At 32.6% G+C, this 24,047-nt stretch overlaps 1 pseudogene; it reads left to right on the forward strand.

Moving 5' to 3' along the window:
* Positions 1 to 241: 241 nt before the first annotated feature.
* LOC149143271 (ABC transporter G family member 39-like) lies at positions 242 to 22,122 on the forward strand (annotated as a pseudogene).
* Positions 22,123 to 24,047: the final 1,925 nt, after the last annotated feature.

The raw sequence follows: 24,047 nt of genomic DNA on the forward strand, positions 1-24,047 counted from the left end.
TTTTGGTACAGCTCAAATAGAATATTGCATTGGTTTTGGTACAGTTCTATATTTATGTTGATGGGAAAATGTTAATTTAATGATAACCAAATTGCAGCCTTAAATCAAATAAATATTACTATTATACTGAAAAAGTGGAATTTTTTATACGATTTTCACCAAGATTGATTGATCCATTCTTACAGACATGTTGGTCGAACTTTCGAGAAGAGAAAAACAAGCTGGCATCAAGCCTGATCCAGATATTGATGTTTTTATGAAGGTACGAAATCTGCTGGCTGTGGTCATATATTGTAAAAATCTGTTCGCCTCGGTCATATGTTGATTTTCTCTCGGAAAAAAAACGAATACTGTTATTCAAAAGATATATTTTCGTTTCTGTTTTCACTTCGTAATCGTCCAATCCCTTTTTGTAGGCGGCCGCTGTGGAGGGGCAAGAAACGAGCCTGGTCACAGATTACATACTTAAGGTAAGTGCATTTTTATGATAAAAAAAATGAAAAACTTGCAGCTGATTAATTAGCGGCAGGTTCTGATATCTCAAGCTTGCGGTGCAGATATTAGGGTTGGACATTTGTGCGGATACAATTGTTGGAGATGAGATGCACAGAGGGATTTCCGGGGGCCAGAGGAAACGTGTAACTACAGGTTTGTCTACTTATTTGAATAGAATATAGCATAATAACAGTATCTAAGTGTATTTTGATTAAAATTTTAATTTCAAAAGGTAGTGTTTTTAGACGTTATAATTTTTTTGGAGGGTGGTTTTTAGGGAAGAATGTTGGAATATATATTTTTTTATAGTGGAAATAGATTCAGTATTACTGAATTATTAAAAAATTTTAATACTTGGTAAGTGTAAACAAAATTTCCAAACATTTCAACAAAAATTTATTAAAATCTTATCATAATTTCCATTATTTTCCCGGCAAAATTGTAACATCATTAAACTGCTCCAATTCAAAATGTCCAAGATTCGGCTTAACAATTGTGCGGCAAAAGTCGGGATTTTTTTTAATGAAACAATTGGATGGTGTAGCTGAGATGCTGGTTGGTCCTGCCCGGGCTCTGTTCATGGACGAGATATCAACGGGGCTGGACAGCTCAACAACATATCAAATTGTGAAATGCTTACGCCATAGTGTCCATGTCTTGGACGCGACGACATTCATTTCTCTGCTGCAACCAGCGCCGGAAACTTATGACCTCTTCGATGATATCGTCCTGCTCTCTGAGGGTCAGATTGTGTATCAGGGCCCTCGTGATAATGTACTCGAATTCTTTGAATCCATGGGTTTCAGGTGTCCTGAGCGCAAGGGTGTGGCAGATTTCTTGCAGGAAGTAAGTAAAGTGGCAATATCTACTAGTCTAGTCTATATTCCAGCTTTTTTTCCGTTGCGCTGTTAGCTGATCCGTATTGTATGCGATCGATTCTGATAGCGTTTGATTTGATCCGTATTGTGTCCGATCGATTCTGATAGTGTTTGATTTGCAGGTCACTTCGAAAAAAGATCAGCAACAATATTGGGCATTTAAGGATCAGCCGTATAGATTTGTACCCGTGAGGGAATTTGCTGAGGCATATCAGTCTTTTCATGTTGGACAGAAATTGGCCCAGGAGTTGTCAGTACCATACGATAAAAACAAGAGCCATCCGGCTGCGCTCACAACTTCCAAGTATGGCGTGAACAAGAAGGAACTTTTCAAGGCCTGTTTCTCCAGGGAATGGCTTCTCATGAGGAGAAATTCCTTCGTTTACGTCTTTAAAACGTCGCAGGTGCATGCTCTAACTTATCGAATTTTTTAATTTGAGTTATTTTTAGGGTGATTTTTTAGAAATTTTTTCTTTGTTTGTTTTGTTTTTCAGTTTCAGTTTATTTAAAATCTGGTAAGAATTTATTGAAATCATAAGTTTCATAAGTAACCCCTGTATAATGAAAGTGCTCTAGAGATTTTTGAGGGTGGTGAATTCATATATACAGTCAAAAAAACCAGTTTAAATAATACAAAACAAAATTTCACCTCAAATTTATTTTTTCAGATGCCAGAAAACCCTAAAACCCTAAAAATAGATATTGAGAATGAGGACAAACGTTTTCCATTAAAAATTGTGATGTGACAGTGAGTCTCTAAAAAGTTCTCCAAAACTTAGGGTTACATACTTAACCTTTCAATTTATACCATGGTCACATAAATCTTAATAAACACTTAACTATAAATAATACATAAGGTGCATAAGGTGCATAACAATGGGTTAAAAAAAATTGACACTTAACTATAAATAATACATAAGGTGCATAAGGTGCATAACAATGGGTTAAAAAAAATTGACAACACATTCTTGATTCAATATGTTAGAGAATGCTTCAATCAGTGTCGAGTGTTAATTTTCTATTATGAGTCCCATGTATGTATCACCAAGATTAAATAGTAACTATATATTTTTTTTACATTTTAGCTAAGTAATATTCAATGTAACCATTTACAAATTCTCTTTTAATTTTTGATGGTAGATGGGTGTTACATACAATATTTCACTTTAACCTTACCCTCATATGTTATAATTCATTCAATATTTCTACTCACCTAAACGTTGGGAATATTGGATGGATGAATTATTATACAATGATGTGTGGGAGGAAATACTGAATACATGATAGTTCGAGTGAGAAATATAAATTATTTATCCAATATTACTTTTCATTTTCAACTTTATTTCCCTCAAGTATAATCAACCCAACCATATAATTAAATGACTAGTAAATATTGGTATCAATATTTTACATTATTAAAAAAAAGTCATAAAAATGAATAAAATTAGAACTTTGTTTTAAATTATTATTATTATTTTTATTAATATATATAAGTTAAATATATATTCCTTTAAAAAACATGTAACAAGATTCTTAAGCATGAAGATTCACTTCCACTTGATTATGAAAATTCTTAATATGTAAATAGATTTTGTTGCAATACCATGGGCCAATATTAAAGCTTTTCAATACCACATGCCCAAAAAACCATAGCTCATTTCATATGACACTTGTTCACATGAGTTTTTTTAAATTAATCAATTTAATTAAAAGGGAAAAATTTGCATAACTACTTTGGAGATAAATCCCAAGCTTTGATTTGTGGATACTACCAAGAATATTTTAGAATATTACATGGCGGTTAAATCCCTTTCATCCACATAAAATTATTGATAATTAAATTAAAATTTTTGAAGCATCGTTCCAAAATAGACTTGCTTATTGACATAATAATTTTCTCAATTGGATGAGTAGAAATATTGAGTGAACTATAATATATGAATGTAGGGGTGGTGAGATATTGGGTAAATTATTTATTTTCTCAATTGGATGGGTAGAAATATTGAGTAAATTATAATATATGAATGTAGGGGTAGTGAGATATGGGGTAAATTATTTACTCAATCTGAGGGTGAGGATGGAGTTGAGGGGTAATATTTTACCCAATATTTTTCAATGTGGGTGGAGTTGAGAAAATGGCGGCAATTATAATTTGATCAATATTTTCCTTCACCTCCATCCTCACCCTCCTTACCCAATATTTATCCTCATCCCAACCCTCACCCTTGTAATTTATACAATATTTCCCCTCATTCAATCCCCTTAAATATTAAGTAATGGACGGTGGGGATAGGGGAAATATGGGGTAAATTATTAGGTGGTGGTAGTGGGGAAATATTTTGTGAAAATTTTCCCCACTACCCCCACCTAATAATTTACCCACTATTTCCCCTCTACCCTCATATAATATAATTTATTCAATATTTCAACTCACCCTTACCTTCATAGATAATAATTTATCCAATATTTCTTGACACCCCATCCTACCCCTGCTCTTACCCTTACCCTACCTTGATATTTAATAATTTATCCAATGTTTCCCTTTTTCCCTAGCATGATTTCTTAGTTTTTACTCCGTCCGTGGTTAATTGGCCAATCATGGGTGAGGTGGGGGTGGATCAAAATATTGAGTAAATTATTATATCTAAGGTGGTGAATACTGAGTAAATTAATTAATTTTCCCCATATGATTACCTAATATTTCTTAGCACCTTCCACCTGTTAATTGACCCAATATTTGGCTCCACCCCAAGAGGAGGGTGAAGGTGGATATATATTTCCTTCCATCCCACTTTCATCTTCTTTACAAAATATTTCCCCAACCCAGACATTCATCCTCACCTTGGTTAAACATTAGCTATAGGGTGGAAGGTGGAGGGTGGAGGTATGGGAAAATATTTGGTATATTATAAAGTGCATAGGTGCAAGAAAATATTGGCCAAATTATACAGAGTCGGGGTAGAGGAAAATATTGTGTCAATATAATTTGCACAATATCCCCCATCCTCAATATTATCCACCTAATAATATACCCACTATTTTCTCTCTACCCTCATTCATGTATTATAATTTATTTTATAATTCACCTCACCTTCACCAACATATATAATAATTTACCTAATATTTCCCAATTACCCCACCCTCATCCTCACAAGTTTTTTACATTGTTTTCTCTTCTTGCTATTAACCCTTTCTCAAGGTGATTTTTATCATGTTTGCATTACCCCAACCAAGGTTCTACAAAATTCTTGTTTATCCCTGGTAAAGTATTTTTTAAAATATCAGTTAGATTTTTGTAATGTTCATTTTCTCCATTTGTAATAACCCATCATTTAACACTTCATAGATCCAATGATATCCAACATCAATGTGCTTTTTCTTAAAATTATATGTCCATTTGTAATAACCCATCATTTAACACTTCATAGATCCAATGATATCCAATATCAATGTGCTTTGTCTTAGAATGATATGTTCACTTTTTCGCTAAATGAATAACACTATGACTATCACAATGCAACAAATATTTATCTCCTTTTATTCCCAACTCTCCTAAAAATCCTTGCATCCACAACATCTCTTTGCAAACTTCTATGGCTATGTTGTGGAGAGGACCACTACTAATATAGACATCCAATATACTGTTGCACCTATAAAAGTACATAAATAACTGGTGGTGGACTTTCTAGTATCCACATCTCCAACAAATAATTACTAGTACCCTTGAGATATCTCAAAATCCACTTTACTACTTTCCAATGTTGTTTGTTTGGATTTGCAAGGAACTTTCTCACTACTCCCACTGAATGTGCAATATCTGGATGAGTACATACTATGGCATACATCAAGCTACCAACAATTGAAGCATAAGGGATTTTACTCATTTCCTCCTTCTTCTTGTCATCATAAGGACACAAATCAACACTAAGTTTGAAGTGTGATGCTAGGGGTTTACAAACTAGTTTGACATCCTTAATAATGTACCTGTGTAACACCTTTTCAATATATTTTTCTTGTGACAACCACAACTTTTTGTTATTTTTGTCATGTATAATCCTCATGCCCAATATTTGTTGTGTTGGACCTAAATATTTCATTGCAAATTGACTTCCCAAATCCTTCTTCAACCTATTAATCATGTTCTTATCATGTTCAACAATTAACATATCATCCACATACAACAGTAATATAATATACATTTCTTTGTCATACCTCTTGATGTAGACACAATGATCAGTCTCAGGTCTTTTGAAGCCATGCTATAGCAAAAATGAGTCAAATTTATTGTACCATTAGCGAGGTGTCTATTTCAACCCATAAAGTCTCTTCTTCGACTTGCAAACAATGTTCTCTTGACCTTTTACCTTCAATCCCTTTGTTGTTCCATATAAATTTACTCCTTCAATTCTCCATGAAGAAACATTTTCTTCACATCTAATTTTTCACATTCCAAGTTTAAAGCAGCAACAAGACCGTGAATAATTCTTATGGATGACATTTTAACAACATCTGAAAAATTATCTGTAAGGTCAATTCCCTCTTTTTGTGCAAATCCCTTCATCACCAGCCTTGGTTTGTATCTTTCCTTCTTCTCCTCATCCTCATGTTTAATCCTGTATACCCATTTTATTTGTAGGGAATGTCTTCCTTTTGGAATCTTCACTAACTCCCAATTTTTATTTTTCAACAAAGAGTCCATTTCTTACTCCATTGCTTTCTTCCACTTTTTTGCTAGTTTCCACTTCACAAGCTTCCTTGAAACAAATAGGTTCACCTTCATTAGTTAGTAGAATATTATTTGAGGGTGGATACCTTGGTGGGGGATTTTGAGGTCTATTAGACCTTTGAACCAACTATGGTGGTGTGATTTCCACTTCAATCTCTTGTAATGGATACGTCAAGTTTTTTTCTTCTCTTTGTCCATCCTTTTCATGAGTTTTTTGCCCAGATTATTCCAATGGTGGGATATTTTCTTGTTGTTCTATAAACCTTTCAACAATTTTCTTGACCTCCATTTCACTTGTAGACCTTTTATACATATCGGATTCATTAAATATTACATCCCTTATAACAATTTTGTGATTAACTGGATCCCATATACGTCAACCAAACTCACCATTTTCATATCCTAGAAAAACACATTTCCTTGATTTACAATCTAATTTATTTCTATGCTCTTTGGGAATATGCATGGATGCTTCACATCCAAAAAAAATAGGCGAGAATAATTTACTTCTTTATCGGTCCAAACTTCTTCAAGAATACCACTGTCTAGGATTGTAGAAGGTGAGTGATTGATGAGATAACAAGGTGTCCTTACTATTTCTGCCCACAAATGTTTTTCGAATTTGGAATTTGACAACATACTCCCCACCTTCTCCAGAATAGTGAGGTTCATCCTTTCTACAACACCATTCTGTTGGGGAGTACCAGTGATCTATAAAATGCCATGGATATTCCACTGGACATTTTGTCACAACAGATATAATATTACAGCTTATTAAACTTTAATATTTGTGGATTTAACTGTAATTAGTGCATGCATGCGAATATGAACTATGTAGAAAAATAGAGAATGGCAAAATAAGCGAACACACGCACAAAAGACATAAGATATGCTCTCTGGGAAACCCTTTTGGGAGAAAAACCTAGCTCGAAGGTGAGGTTTCTTCGCTCTCTTCGTTTTTTGAAAATATGGCTGCAAGTACAAAGAAGTAATACCAGTGGCCTGTGGGCTGCTACAATGCACAGATCCTCTCTGTGTTATCTACCTCCTATCTCTCATGGCTATATTTGCTCAACTATGGAACAAAATGTTCTCTAAAGAATTGGAATGCCTCTTCCTCCTAGTGGCTAGGTTATAACACAACCTGATAGCCTACTAGTGGTTAAGTTTGACTACATCAACTCTTAACTAAAGTTACAAAATAGACTATTCTAGAACCTTACATCATGAACACATGGCTAACCCATTTTCCATGAATAATGGGGGTTGACGCGATATCCTCTCGAACTATAAGTGTGAAAAATGGAAGGTCAAATTTTGAGTGGCATAAATTTTTCATGCAAACTTCGATTGATGCTCTTCTTGTACCATTGGAAAGGTGTTTGTGTGTAGAATAACACGAAAAGGTGCTACACCAAAGTGGTAAATTTTTACCCCCAAAATAGGTGTTTGTGTGTAGAATAACACGAAAAGGTGCTACACCAAAGAGGTAAATTTTTACCCCCAAAATAGGTGTTTGATGACTCAAAACACTCTTGGAAGGTTTCAGACCTTGTTTCGCCAAACAAGGTCCTGCCGGTAAAAATGGTCCTGTGAGATGATTCCTCCACTTTTTCCACTTCAAATGCATCAAGATGGATGAAAAAATATATAATGATCCCATTTGGATCAACTAGGCACATTCATTTCATGTTTAATTCCAAAATTATTACAATAATTCTTGAGTGCATTAGAGAAATACTTTCCACCATTATCTGTCCTCAAACACTTGAGTAACTTATTAGTCTCCATTTCATCAACAATATGAAATTTCTGAAATATCTCAAGCACATTACCTTTACTTTTCATATGGCAGGTCCAAATGTTCCTGGATGAATCACCTATGATGTAACAAAATATGAGGCTCCTCCTAAAGACTTAACATTCAACGTCCTAAACACATCTGAGTGTATTGATTCTAACAAATTCCTTTTTCTTTCATGATCACCTATCATAAAAAAACCCTTCTTTGCCTACCACAAATACAATTCTCACAAAGATCAAGTTCATAGCATTTCAAACCTGGAAGTAGATTTTTACCAATAAGAACATTTATGCCCTTTTCACTCATGTGGCCCAAGTGCTTATGCCATAAATCCACTGATTTTTCTTCTTTTGCATTAGCAACTCCATCTGATATCTATTTTGTTTCCCTCATTATTTACAATGTTCTTGTCGTCAATCCTTTAGCCAACACCAATGACCGTGAATTTTCAACCACCTTTCCCAAAGTTTATGGATCAACCCTCATTATCCAATTGTCCCATAGAGATCAAACTCATACACATCTTTGGGACATGCCTAACCTATTTCATCTAAATACCCTTTCCATCCTTTGTCTTGATTCAGACATCTCCTAGTTTAGTAATATTACAAAAATTATTATTTCCTAAATGTACTCTACCATGATCAACTTCTTCATATGTAGAAAAATTATTTTTGAATGGGGTCACATTGTGAGATGCTCCAAAGTCAAGTGCCCAATCAATTCTACTGGTAGAAATACATAAATAGGATTCTTCTACTAAAAAAATAAATAAAATATCACTTTCAGAAGCTACAGTGGTATTCTCACCTTCATTTGCGCTGCTTGATTTTTTATTTTTGTTGATTAATTTTTGTTCCTTTTTCTCCTTTTATTCCTTCTTCCAAAACCAACAAACCATTTTCTTGTGTCCTACTCTTCCACAATGGGAACAAATCTCCCCATGATTCTTGATTTTGAACTACCTCTTGATTTTGAATGCCCCTATCTAACATGTTCAATTTTTGCTTCCACAACCAACTAAGACTACAGCTTGTCCTCCCAGGTTTTCTGCAATTTATTTGTGACACAAATCCTCCTTCATTAAATTTCTATTGACATCATCAAACTTCAAGGTCCCTGCAGGTGCTGACAACTACTATCAAATTAGCCCAACTATCTAGCATAAATCACAACAATAAGATGGCTCTAATCTCATCATCCAAAATAATTTTGACAGAGGCAAGTTGACTTGTGATTATATTAAACGCCTTCAAATTCTCTGCCATTGAAGCACCTTCCTTCATCTTGATATTTTACAACTTCTTCATCAAGAATACTTTGTTCAATGTTGTGTTTTTCTCATATAGATAATGCAGCTTTTTCCATATCCCTTCTCCTTTCTTCTCTCCAATGACATTAAAACATACATTGTTTTGCCAAATATTAATGAATTGTGGTGATGACCTTTTCGTCCAACTTATTCCAATCTTTGTCTATCATCTACAAGAGCTTCTTTGCTTCTCTATATTGGTCCTTTAAAATTAATATTTCCTCTACCTGTGCCTTCCATAAGGAAAATTTGCCCCATTTAATTTCTCCATATGACTTAATGTCGTTGTCTCCATGCTCATAACTCTCCCCGAAAATAACCTAGCATACACCAAAAATTAAAAGGAGTAACCTCACTATGATAGCATTTGTTAATAAAAGACATCTGAAAAATTTAACTCAAAAAATAAAAAATTTATTCATTGAAACAAGAATTAACTTAAAAACTTTACTGAGATACAAAACATCAGATTTAAGTGGAAAACCCTATTTGGGGAAAAAACACAGGGACATGGTTTTATAGATTTTTATTATCACAATGAAAATCATCTTAGATTTCACTCGCTTTCTCACCCACTATTCCCTTTTATTCACACCCATATATAAAAGTACTTCATTACAATACCATGGGCAATATCATGGGTTACGAATACCATGGGAACTAACAACTTCGACTTGATTTGGTCTCATGCCTAACAGGTTGGAGGGAAATATTGAGAAAATTATTATATATGAGGTCGGGGGTGGCGGGAAATACTCATGATTGGAATAAATTTTGGGTAAATTAATTTACTCATTATTTCACTCTACCCCCACCCTCATATATAATAATTTACCCAATATGAAAACCTTAGAGAAAAACAAATGGTTCGGAAATTTGGAAATACTCATGATTGGAATAAATTTTGGGTAAATTAATTTACTCATTATTTCACTCTACCCCCACCCTCATATATAATAATTTACCCAATATGAAAACCTTAGAGAAAAACAAATGGTTCAGAAATTTATTAAATTGGTCACACTAGAGTTGTTACTTCACGAATATACATCTAACCCAAATTGACAACTTCCTCAAATATCACCTAGTAGGATATATGATCTTCCAATGTTCATGTTTCATGTAGCTAGTCATATTTGATATAACTTTGTAAATGTACCCATTATTCTCACTCAACCAATGTATCAGATTCCACTTTATAAAGCCAACGAATGTTTAATGTGCATCTTGGCCTAATACAATTGGAATTAATCCATTAGTTTGACTTAGACTAAATGTGTCATGCCTAGCATATGTAATTGATTCACAACATAATCAATTCACTGATGAATTATTGGGAAGATCTGGAGTCCCTATGCACAACGGACGAGTCTAGTTATCCATTATCCCCATATATCAAGTTTAATTAACACACCCACATATCATTGGACTTCTCCAAGCTTACATTCATTTTTTAGCTTTAACATATCTGTACAATCTGATATTGCTCAATTACAATCCCCTGTTTGTTTATGTTTTGTCTCAGCAACTCTCCCAACACTCAATCCTCAACTCACATAGAGAGCAACCACAAAAGGCATGGTGGTAGTACCAGGGAATGCCACCCCTATTATTTCAAGGGTTTCTCCCAATTAACAATTTGCGATAAATGAACTACAAAATATCACCCATTTCCCCAAAATTATTTTCTACCTACAATATCTAAAAGATTGCCCATCTTTGAGTTAAGTAGAGTACCAATCATTAGATTAAACTTTGTAAAACATGAAGATTCAACATCTCATATGATACTTCCTGTAAGAAGGCTTCCTTTCAGAAGCCATGATTCAACAGATCTTAATAGACATCTCACAAAGCGTAAGTATGAATCATCCTCTCAGTGTGAGTTTTCCCTGGCTACTAAAAGCCCTAGTTTTGAAAGAAAACCTATGTTGAAAGATGAACACCTAGGCTAGCATATTGAATGTCAAGAGAAGATAGCCTCTCCAAAAGGTAATAATTTCATGAGATACACATTGCCTAGAAAAAGCAAGGAGTTGATCTTCATAAATATTTTCTTTAGAAAAAAGGCTTGCCCTTGGAATTTTTTTCCTAAAGTTTCTCCTTGAGGTTTACTATGAGAGTGGAGCGAAACACTGAGTAAATTATTACATATGAGGATGAGAATGGGTTGAAATGTTGAGTAAATTAATTTACCAATACTTCTCCCCAACATCTATGCTTTACCCAAAATCCTCCAATCCCCAACCCCATATATTATAATTTATAATACATGATGGTGAGAGCGAGGTATTACATATGAGGATGAGAATGGTTTGAAACGTTGAGTAAATTAATTTACCAATACTTCTCCCCAACATCTATGCTTTACCCAAAATCCTCCAATCCCCAACCCCATATATTATAATTTGTAATACATGATGGTGAGAGTAAGGTATTACTCCACAATCCTACCTGACACTCAACTTATTTTCCTCCTTTCCCTCCTGTATAATAATTTACCCAATATTTCTAGAATTGAGTAAATTATTATATATGAAAGTGAAGATAAGTAAAAATGTTGAATTAATTATAATATATATATATATAAATAAAAAAATATATTTATCCAATATTTTCTTCTACTCCATCCTAACTTTACCGAATATTTCTCTCCCCATTCTCAACTTCATTTTTTTCTTCCCAATTCAACATATAACCATACCTTTAGGTAAGGTTTGAATGTAAAAATATGTAACAAGTCGGACCCTAAAATCACTCGAATAATGATTTATTATTCCTTCGGTCATTGCCTATATTGTGATAATAGAAATACATTTCCAATGGAAGATGATGCCAGCATTAGAATTTTTAAAGGTTGGAAAATAGGGCCAATTATTGTTCCAAGTCTATCGAACATGTGAATTCCCCACGGAAAGTGTCATGCTCTTACAATATATGATTGACAATGTCGAGAAAGGACTCTCTTAGGACATATGATTGTCAACCTTTAGGGTGGAATTCATAAATAAGATGGGTTTGTACATGTGTCATAAGGGGTTGATTCTATTTACCACCTTTAATTGTAGGTGTATTTAGATAGTATTACTCATGCATACATGGTTAGTTCAATAGTGTTACTAGGAGAAGCTCTGAATAATTAATAATGTTTACCCAAAACTGTTTGTTGTGATGGAGGAATTACATCAACATATTATGAATCTCATGAATATGATTATTTTAATTTTTAAATCTTTTAGATCTTAAATTTTTGTGATTTATATTATAAATAATAATGTTTTATTTATTAATTATATTATAAAAATTAGTTGATTTTTTGAATCAATTAATATAATTTATTTTTTGTCTTGAAAATAAGTCATATTAACTGGTTTGAAAAGTCTTTCTACCCAATTTTAATAATGTAATTAATTCTAAAAACATTATTTCTTAATAATATGATTAATTCTAAAAACATTAAGTATGAAACAGTTACCACCATTTGAATTTGAATTTCACATGCTAGTAGATACGTAATCAAAGCCTTACTTATTTCTTTGAACGCGTTGAACAGCTCTCAGTGATGGCTTTCATCACGATGACAGTGTTTTTGCGGACCAAGATGCACCGTAACTCACCAAACGACGGGATAATTTATATGGGCGCTCTCTTCTTCGGCTTGATAACCTGCATGTTCAATGGGTTTGCAGAACTTTCAATGACAATTCACAAGCTTCCTACATTTTACAAGCAAAGAGACCTCCTCTTTTTCCCTTCCTGGGCCTTCTCACTGCCCATTTGGGTGTTGAGGATTCCAATTTCAGTTGTGGAGGCTGCAATATGGGTTTTCTTAACTTATTATGTCATTGGCTTCGACCCTAATGTTGGAAGGTCAGCATCCTCGCAGCCATGAAAGCTTGCATCAATCTGCGCAGAACTCACAACTCACAAAACTTGGGTTTTGTTTTGTAGGTTCCTTCGCCAGTATCTGCTACTCTTCTCTGTACATCAGATGGCCCTTTCACTGTTTCGGTTCATCGCATCATTGGGTCGGGACATGATCGTAGCCAACACATTTGGTACCTTTGCACTCGTCATTATCTTGCTCCTCTGTGGATTTCTTCTCCCTCGAAGTGAGTAAACCATCATTTTTTTTAGTAAATGGTAGTCAGTTTTATTTCGATTATACATTTCAAAATATAGAGAAATTCAAAAATATATATTCAGAATATTCTCAAAATCTACCATCTAAATAAATTTCAACCGCGATCATAATCTATTATTTATAATTCTTACCTTGTTTATAAATTCTGCCACTGTAACAGTTATTTATAATTATTGCATTGTTTATAAATCCTGCCACTGTAACAGAGGACATCAAAGGCTGGTGGATATGGGGTTACTGGATATCTCCTCTCACGTATGGCCAGAATGCCCTCTCTGTGAACGAGTTCTTAGGTCACGTTTGGCACAAGGTAGTTTAGGCATTTCATGATCTTATCTGAAAGTGGATTTAATAGAAAATTGATGTGTGCGTTTCAAATCACTGATAACTTTTGTGTAATTGCAGCCGGTCTTGAGCGCCAACGGCACCAAATTGAGCGATAACACTATGGGTGTATATATTTTGAAGTCGATTGGAGTATTTCCACGTGGATACTGGTACTGGCTTGGTGTTGCAGCGCTGATTGGATACTCGTTTCTCTTCAATGTTCTCTTCACGCTCGCTCTAACGTACCTCAAACGTGAGACACTGTCCTGGCTAACATACTAGGCGTAACATTAAAAACAATGTAAAATTCTAGGCTTAATGCTGAAAGCAATAATGGCTGCATTTTTATGTTGATCGTAAATTTAGGGAATATGTTGATTGCAAATTTGGAGAATATCTTATAATTTGATAATGGACAATCGGATAGTGGTTAATTGTTTAATTTTTTTTATTACATTTTTAATGGATGATGGATGGAAATTAAGAGTTTTAGTTTTGTTTTTTTTTCTTAATTTTTTTTTGTTTTTTAGGTTTTTTTTTTTCTGGTTCTTTGCTAGTTATTTATTTTTGGGCCCTTTATTACTATCTAATTTGATTTTAAATAAATAAGGAAATTCATTTTATTTTATTTTGATTTAGATTTTAATTTGATTTGATTTGATTTTTGATCGGTTGATGAATACATATTATTTTTATTAAATAATAATAGTAATTAATATTAAATAATGAAAAATAGAAATAATTTAATAGTTAAGAATAGGAATAGTTAGAAATTAGATTATTAATTTATTTTAGAATCTTATAATGTTTTATTTTTTAATATTAAAATATTTGACTTAGTAATGGTTAAAAAATCTTATTGTTGCATCTCTACTATAAATATTTGATGTGTTGGATCTTATTCTGAAGCATGACCTTAAGCTGTCAATATAATTGTTTTGAAGATTTTTTAAGCCTCCAATCTGAAACTTTTTTGATTATCAAATTTCGAGATATTTTAGAAATCTACAATTGACATAAGTTCAAAAAATTATCCAATAAAATGAAAATTTGATGATGAAATTTAGGAAGTTCAAAATAACTATTATGTAAGATCAAAATTTGATAACAGAATTTAAAAAATAATAATAAAATCAATAATTATAAACCAATTTCAAAAAATTTCAAAATTTACAATTTAATAAAATAGCCGCATTAAATATATCATCACTCATATATCAAATATTTTCTAATTCTTAAATATCACAGATTTACGGTATACTTTCTAACATATATTACATTTTACTATTTGAATTGGAGGGTGCATATCTTAAAACTATATTATATTTCTTGTGGCGTTGTCTGTAAATTGATTTTGAACTTACTAGACTCTCTTTCTCGTTCCAAATCTGAGCTAAATTGTTAAAATTTAGATCAAGATTTTGAGTTTACGTATGAACTCAATTCTCTGCTTTGCTGAATTCTAAGATTTGTGAAAATTTTGTATCAGTTTAACATATTGAATGTATTAAATATACAGCTCTCGGCAAAGCCCAGGCCACGGTGACTGAAGACTCTTTGCAGGATCAGCAAGCCAATAGAACAGGGGAAATTAGGGCGGTTGAAATGATGCCTCGTCAGGGGTCTAGAGGGAAGTCCATTGCAGAAACTGCGTCTGAAGGTGGAAAGACGAAATTCAATTCTCTTTGAAAATTTAATTGCTACTCTTGATTGGTTATGAATTATTTTTTTGGTTATGAAGTATTTTTTGTGTAATGGGCTGCAGGGCGTGCTGCTTCCGGAGGGGTAAAGAAGGGCATGGTGCTTCCATTTGAACCCCTCGCTATAGCCTTCGACGATGTTTGTTACTTCGTCGATATGCCCCCCGTATGTTAAACACAGATTCTTCTTTCAATTAGTTTGTACATTCATTGTAGCAAAAACTAAACGTAGATTGAACTAAATGTCCATGTTTACAACATGCTGTGCAGGAAATGAAAGAACAAGGCATTACAGAAAGCCGGCTACAGCTGCTGAGAAATGTAAGTGGAGCTTTCAGACCGGGTGTTCTTACAGCATTAGTGGGAGTTAGTGGGGCTGGAAAGACCACCATGATGGATGTATTGGCAGGAAGGAAAACAGGTGGATACATAGAGGGTAGCATCAGTATTTCTGGTTTTCCTAAAAATCAAGAAACCTTCGCTCGGATCTCGGGGTACTGTGAGCAAAATGACATTCATTCACCACAAGTAACAGTTCACGAATCCCTTATTTATTCGGCCTGGCTTCGTCTGGGAAGCGAAGTTGATGCACAAGCAAGGAAGGTTAGTAATCCTCTATGCGCCTGGTCTAACTAGGAGATAATTTAGGACCATGGTAATTTTGCAAAATTTTGATTTAGAAGTGTTTTAATTTAGATTTTGAAAATCTTGATTTAGAATTGTTTCAATTTAAATTTTGAAGCTAGAAATAGATTCAGTACTCTTAAAAATTTCAGGGCACCTAAAATTCTATAGTTTGACAGCTATAATCTAGATTTCCAAAGATTTCAACCTGCTTTTTCCCCAAAAGTGTAAAGAAATAGGTATAAATTTGAGGCTACTAATAAATTCAGACTTAAAACAATAAACACAATTTTTTTCTATTCAATCAGAGTAAAGGAAAACATGCAATATAAACACATGCAATAACATGCAACAATTCAATCACAATGAACACAATATTATAAACACATGCAATAACATGCAACAATTCAATCACAATGAACACAATATTTTTACTTGGAACCCAACTGGGAAAAATGTCTCCTCTGTTTTACATTAAATTAGATGAGATAGCCAAAATAGTCCTCAACCTGTCTCCTATTTCCTTTCCTAATCCTTGAAGAAATTAGCCCCTAAAAAGTAGGAGAATTCACTATTTCCTTGTGCAAATCCTAGAGAAATTGGCCACTTGCTCTAATCCAAAAAACCTGTAACTAGTATACAATTGACAATTACAATGTACCTTTTTTCCCCTTCAAGTAGGAAATTCGAATTCTATGCATGACAAGGGATATTTTTAGTAAATTGATCAGTTAACTGAGAAATCAATGTGTTAACAACAATTACTACTACTAAACTGAACTCTTACTAACTCTATTTTAGACTATAGCTAAGATAACTGAGTTTAACTAACTATAAGTCCATTGGATTTCGAATTCTATGCATGACAAGGGATATTTTTAGTAAATTGATCAGTTAACTGAGAAATCAATGTGTTAACAACAATTACTACTACTAAACTGAACTCTTACTAACTCTATTTTAGACTATAGCTAAGATAACTGAATTTAACTAACTATAAGTCCATTGGATTTCTAGATCCTAACAATCAACTCATGCACAACTCTACTTCTTGCTCACAACTTGAATTCACTAATTAATAACTTGACCATGTGGAAATTATAATTTCTCTAAATCACAAATCAAATGAAACATTTTCTTGTTATAATTTAACAAAACCTATATTTGTTCATGTATATTTTCACTGTGATTGATCATCTTGCTAAGTTTATAGATAAATGTCGTTTGCAAGTTTTATGATATCCTAGGTTTCAATGTTGCTAAGTTTATAGATAAATGTCGTTTGCAAGATTTATGATATCCTAGGTTTCAATTGGTCTCACCATCTATCTTACTTACTTGAATCCCTGATAATTAGTAGTGAGGACACTTGAAAAAGTGAGGCATCATAAAATACACCACAATTATCCAAAATCTACATTTTCAAAGAAAACTGTGGTATATATATACATATTCCCTGAATTTGTTCCTATGCTTTCAGTGGCTGAATTAAATTTGTTGGGATGCAGCTGTTCGTTGAAGAAGTAATGGAGCTAGTGGAGTTGAATTCTTTGAGAGATTCTATTGTTGGTCTTCCTGCAGTAACTGGTTTGTCAACAGAACAGCGTAAACGATTGACTATTGCAGTAGAACTTGTGGCCAATCCTTCTATAATATTTATGGACGAACCAACCTCAGGACTGGATGCCCGTGCTGCAGCCATAGTTATGAGGACAGTTAGAAATACCGTTGACACAGGGAGAACAGTTGTTTGTACAATCCATCAGCCTAGCATTGATATCTTTGAAGCCTTCGACGAGGTAATTTATAGTTAGGGGGTACAGCTCGTTGCACACCCAAAAAATTATCTTACTGACTCGGGCTCTGGATTTTGCAGCTATTCTTGATGAAAAGAGGAGGTCAGGTTATCTATGCTGGTCCATTGGGTCGTCACTCTCATAAACTAGTTGAATACTTCGAGGTATGTTAGAAAACTTAGCCACATAATTCCAACATAACTCATCATAAAGAGTTTTTTCAAAGCTCCTTATCAATCTCCTCCAAAAACGGAAAACGATCTTACTGTTAACTTTTAAATGCAGTCGGTTGATGGGGTGCCCAAGATAACTGAAGGGTACAATCCCGCTACATGGATGTTGGAGGTCTCTTCTGTGGCAGTTGAAAACCGTCTCGGAATCGATTTTGCTGACATTTATCGAAACTCAGAACTATACCAGTAAGCACCAGAAACAGTTATTTTATTTTTGAAGCTTTGACGTGAACACATGTGAATGGAACTTGACTCTTAGTTTGTTTGCAGGCGGAACAAAGCCCTCATAAAAGAATTGAGCACGCCCGCCCAGGGGCAAAGGACCTTTACTTTCCCACGTTATATTCCCAGTCATTCTTATCACAGTGCAGCGCGTGCTTTTGGAAACAGAGGTTGTCTTACTGGCGTAATCCCCAGTATACTGCTGTGCGGTTCTTTTTTACGTTTGTTTGTGGCTTCATGTTCGGTACCATCTTTTGGCGTGCTGGTAATAAGAGGTCAGTGGCTGCATCTATGGAAAAATTTCCCCAAAAGTTTATCATTGGAGAGAAACATATTCTAATTTGAAGTGTTCAATCCGAAAAATAACATGTCACTTGGTGTGATGGCACTCTAATGGAACAGGAATCGGCAGTCTGATATATTAAACGCAATGGGTTCAATGTACGCGGCAGTATTATTCATCGGAGTAAACAATTCATCCTCGGTGCAACCTCTGGTCGAAATCGAAAGAACTGTTTTTTACAGAGAGAAGGCTGCCGGAATGTATTCTGCTTTACCTTACGCCTTTGCGCAGGTGAGCGCAGTAAATCATTTGTCCGATTGTCGTTACATTTTTCATTTTCAAGAATAACATGATCTTTGTCCGATTTTTCTTTTGTTTTCAGTGATACATTGAAAAGTTGCATTTCACAATTTACCTCCATGGATGTTGATTTTAAAACCTCTCCGTGAACAAAAAAAAATGTCAAAATTATAGTATGATTTTTTTAAACCGTAAAAACAGTGTCTAGGGTTTATAGGAGAGGAGGATATGGATTAGTATGATTTTATTAAACCGTAAAAACAGTGTCTAGGGTTTATAGGAGAGGAGGATATGGATTAATTTTGGAATATTTTGAAGATTTGATGGAAAAGAGTAAAGTTAAGAGTTAAAATGTTGATTTGGTTTAAGTGAATTTTAGATTTAATTTTTATTAGTTAGTATAGATTTATATTAGTTTGAATTTACCAAAGGTTTAGAGGGATCAAATTTCTGGAAGTTAAAATTTATTTAAGAATACAAAAGTTAGAAAGAAAAAGTTTACACAAAATTTTAATCTCTCTTAATTCTGAATAGATTTGAGGTAAAAAGGTCAATGCTGGTTATATATATATATATATATATATGAATGTGTGTCAACTTCTTGCTTAATATAAAACATGATTCCACATCTTTTTCATTTTAAGCAATTCAGTGATAAAATCTTTTAACAATAAAACTAAGCTAGAAGGATCGATGTTGGTTTTATATATGTAAAAGCCATATGTCAAATCTTAATACTAATGTCAATTCTATATGAACCATCAATTGGAAAAGCCATATGTCAAATCTTAATACTAATGTCAATTCTATATGAACCATCAATTGGATTGGATTTAGCTAACTCATACTGCAAAAGTTAAAATATCAGAACTTTTTACATTCAATTTCATTACCCCTATATATAATGTTGACACACGATAAGGATTACTTTATTTTTCTCTCTATATAAATTGATATAATTATGTTTCACCTTTCTTTTTCGAATGCTAATGTCATATCAGAACTTTTTACATTCAATTTCATTACCCCTATATATAATGTTGACACACGATAAGGATTACTTTATTTTTCTCTCGATATAAAATTGATATAATTATGTTTCACCTTTCTTTTTGAACCATCAATTGGATTTAGCGAACTTTTTACATTCAATTTCATTACCCCTATATATAATGACACTGATATTTTTGTTATTCCTTTCTTTTTTGAATACTAATGTCAATTGTATATGAACCATCAATCTATATAAAATTGATATAATTATGTTTCACCTTTCTTTTTCGAATGCTAATGTCATATCAGAACTTTTTACATTCAATTTCATTACCCCTATATATAATGTTGACACACGATAAGGATTACTTTATTTTTCTCTCTATATAAAATTGATATAATTATGTTTCACCTTTCTTTTTTGAATGCTAATGTCAATTCTATATGAACCATCAATTGGATTTAGCGAACTTTTTACATTCAATTTCATTACCCCTATATATAATGACACTGATATTTTTGTTATTCCTTTCTTTTTTGAATACTAATGTCAATTGTATATGAACCATCAATTGGATTTCACCTAAGTGGTTTATAAAAACAAAAAACAAATATTATGTTAATTGTCATATAAAATGTTATATTTCTCTTTATATAAAATTGATATAATTATGTTTCACTTTTCCTTCAAAATAGTTTGTAATAGAAAATATTACTTTAAATGTTATGTGTAATCTTATGTTCAATAGAGTAAGAATTACTTTATTTTTTTATAGATAAAATTAATGTAATTATGTTATTTAAAAAATATTAAATTAATGTAATTATGTTATATAAAAAATATTCAAATGTTTATTTTAGAATGAACATTAAAATATTTTTTATATAATTATTATTTATTTTTTAATATAAAATTTACATTAAATAATAATATTCCACTCACAATAATTTTCAAAATATTTCAAAATCTGTCATTTATATAAAATAGGTATCAACATAAGTATCACCATATATGAGAAAATTTCGTTATATTTTAAGGTTAGGCTTTTTAAAATATTTAAATTTTGAAATTGGTTGATTCAAATTCATTAAATAAGAATTTTTTATTATATTTTAAAGTTATGCTTTTTCAAATATTTAAATTTTGAAATTGGTTGATTCAAATTCATTAAATAAATTCATGAAATTAACATACGTTTACTTTCAGGCTACCATAGAGATTCCGTACGTGTTCATCCAGTCCGCCATCTACAGCCTCATGGTGTATGCCATGATGGATTATCAATGGACGGCAGCCAAATTCTTCTGGTATCTCTTCTTTTCGTTCTTCACCTTCTTATATTTCACTTACTACGGAATGATGAACATGTCGTTGACGCCCAACCACCACATCTCTGCCATCGTTTCGTCGGCATTCTATCTGATATGGAACCTCTTCGCCGGCTTCTTGATTCCACGACCGGTAACATTATCTTTCCTTCAAACAGAATAGGAGAAAATAGAATAATTTATATTTATATTTATTGTTTTGATATTTTTAGGGTTGATAAGATAAATTTGATTTGGTCAGGTTATTGGTCGAACAGATTTAATATAATCATTCATATATGACTACTCATAAACTTAGGGATTTGTTTATAATGTGATTTTTTGGAGATTCCAGTGGAAGAAATTGAGGTTAAATTTTGATTTGTTGCAGTTAAAATGGTTTTTTAACTGCATATTTGGATTCAAGACCCTGAAAAACCCCTGGGGCGCTTTGATTGTGCAAAACTAGCTATCAAACTTGCTATTCCAATAAATTGCTGCTGAAAAAACCCACCCCAAAAGCTTCCAAAAAATCGCATTATAGACAACTGCTAAACTTAAAGCGCAAAAATCACCAATAACTTAACCTAATCAAATTTATTGTAACTACACTGATATTATTATAAATGAAGCAAGTTATTCGAGTGTTCTGATATTATTATAAATGAACCAAGTTATTCGATTGTTCTGATGTTTGTGGTGTGCAGAAAATTCCCATATGGTGGAGATGGTATTACTGGGCATGCCCCGTGGCATGGACGCTGTATGGGCTTGTTGTATCGCAGTTCGGAGATTTGGATAATGAAATGGAACTGGCGGATGGTTCGAAGTTGCCCGTTAAGCAATTCGTGAAAGATTATTTCGGGTTCCATCATGACTTTTTGGGAGCAATAGCAGGTGTAAATGTAGGGTTTTGCGTGCTTTTTGTTTGTGTATTTGCACTGGGGGTCAAAAACTTGAATTTCCAACATCGCTAGATGGAGTATGGTAGATAGACTATGCCTTTCCAAAATCGCTAAATGGAGTATTGTGCATCGCACTTGGTTCAACATCTCAAGGTCATCCGATTAGGCATTAAATACTACACCCAATATCTCTCAAGGCCATGGAAGGGAGTTCCTCCTCTAACATATTTCAATGTATTTTCCAACCATATATTTTGTTTTGTTAGTCATTTGTATAAATCCATAACCATGCTTTTTCGTTTGTAAAGAAAAAATTATCCTAAAAATGAGAATCTCACTGGCTTTACCCCCAAATTGTGTTTAAATGAAAGTCTGACTCACTTTCTCCCCTTCGTTTCAATTGTGTTTGAATGGTTGGAAGGTCGTGCATGTCTTTCAGTCATCCGAAACATCGTTTGCCACTGTCCGGTAGTTTTTCCAAAGAGAGGGTTGCAGATGTTAAAATACCTCATTAATTTTAGTAAGAGGAGGTATTCATATAAAAAAGTAATTGAGTCAAGTTGACTTAAGCGATAGTAGAATTTAGTGTGCGGTTATATGTCAAGTTATTTTAGGTGTTATTTTAGGCAAGTCTCGAGTTGACAAACTTTGTCACCTGGTTCATTGTATGATCAAGTTTTTGTGTGATCAAAAGAAGAGACTTTGTCACCTGGTTCATTGTATGATCAAGTTTTTGTGTGATCAAAAGAAGAACCTGGTTCATTGTAATAATCAAGTTTTGTGTGATCATCAATAGAAGAGCCACAATTTGTGTGTTTTATGTGTGAAATCTATGTTATCTATGTTTTGACTTCTCTTCATTGTGTATGAAATCTATGTTTGAGCTCTTCTACCTTTCCAATCAAAGATTCATTGATAGAATAAATCAAATATTTTATTGATTTATTTATTTTTATAAATTTAAAATTTTAGATATTGTGAAATTATAAAAATTAAAAAATAAAATTATTTCAAAGAATAATATATGTGTCTTTATTTTGGAATAAGATTAGGAGAATTTCAATTTAATGATCAATAATTTTTAGTGGATCATATCCTAACTAAATTTATTTATAGATTGATATTAATAATTACAAATAAAGTTATAATTTAGTTATTTTTATGATTTATTTATTTATTTTGACAATGTATGATGTATTAATAATGAGATAACCATTTTGATGTCTACAACATTTACCAACCCTTTAATTTATATGACCATGCTACTTTACATTCATCTAGAATTCTAATTATACTAATAAACATGTTTATTTTGGAATAAAGATTCTATAATTTCAATTTAATTATTAATAGTTATTAAGTGAATAATAGGGATTCAACTTCCTTAGAATATTCTAAAATACTTTTATAGTATACACATGAAAGACTCCAAAGTAGCTATGTTTTTCTTTTAGTTTTAATTACGTTTTCATATCAACTAGTGTCAAATAAATTGAGTTATGATTTTTTTGGCATGTGGTATTAATAAGCCATTGTATATACTAGAGTGATCAAAACTCTCAGGGTAATAATAAGGTAACATTTTTATGTCTATAGAATTTACCAATCATTTAATTTATATGACCATGCTACTTTATATTCATTTATAATTCTAATTATACTAGTAAGCATCTTTATTTTGGAATAAAGATTTTATAATTTCAATTTAATTATTAATAGTTATTAGGTGGATAATAGAGATTCAACTTCCATAGAATATTCTAAAATATTTTTAGTAGTATACACATGAAAGATTCCAAAGTAGCTATGTTTTCATTTTAGTTTTAATTACATTAATTAAATAAATAAAATTTCATATCAATGAGTGTCATATGAGATGAGTTATAATTTTTTTGCATGTGGTATTAATAAGTCAATGTATAGGCCATGATATTGTAATTAAGTCTATTTATAGATTACTAATGTCCATGGTTAAGAATATTGTTACATGATTTTTT

This window comes from Pinus tabuliformis, chromosome X, assembly GCF_031772625.1.
Source record: "Pinus tabuliformis cultivar Carrire ecotype Pingquan chromosome X, CPIR1, whole genome shotgun sequence".
Classification (NCBI taxonomy): domain Eukaryota; kingdom Viridiplantae; phylum Streptophyta; class Pinopsida; order Pinales; family Pinaceae; genus Pinus; species Pinus tabuliformis.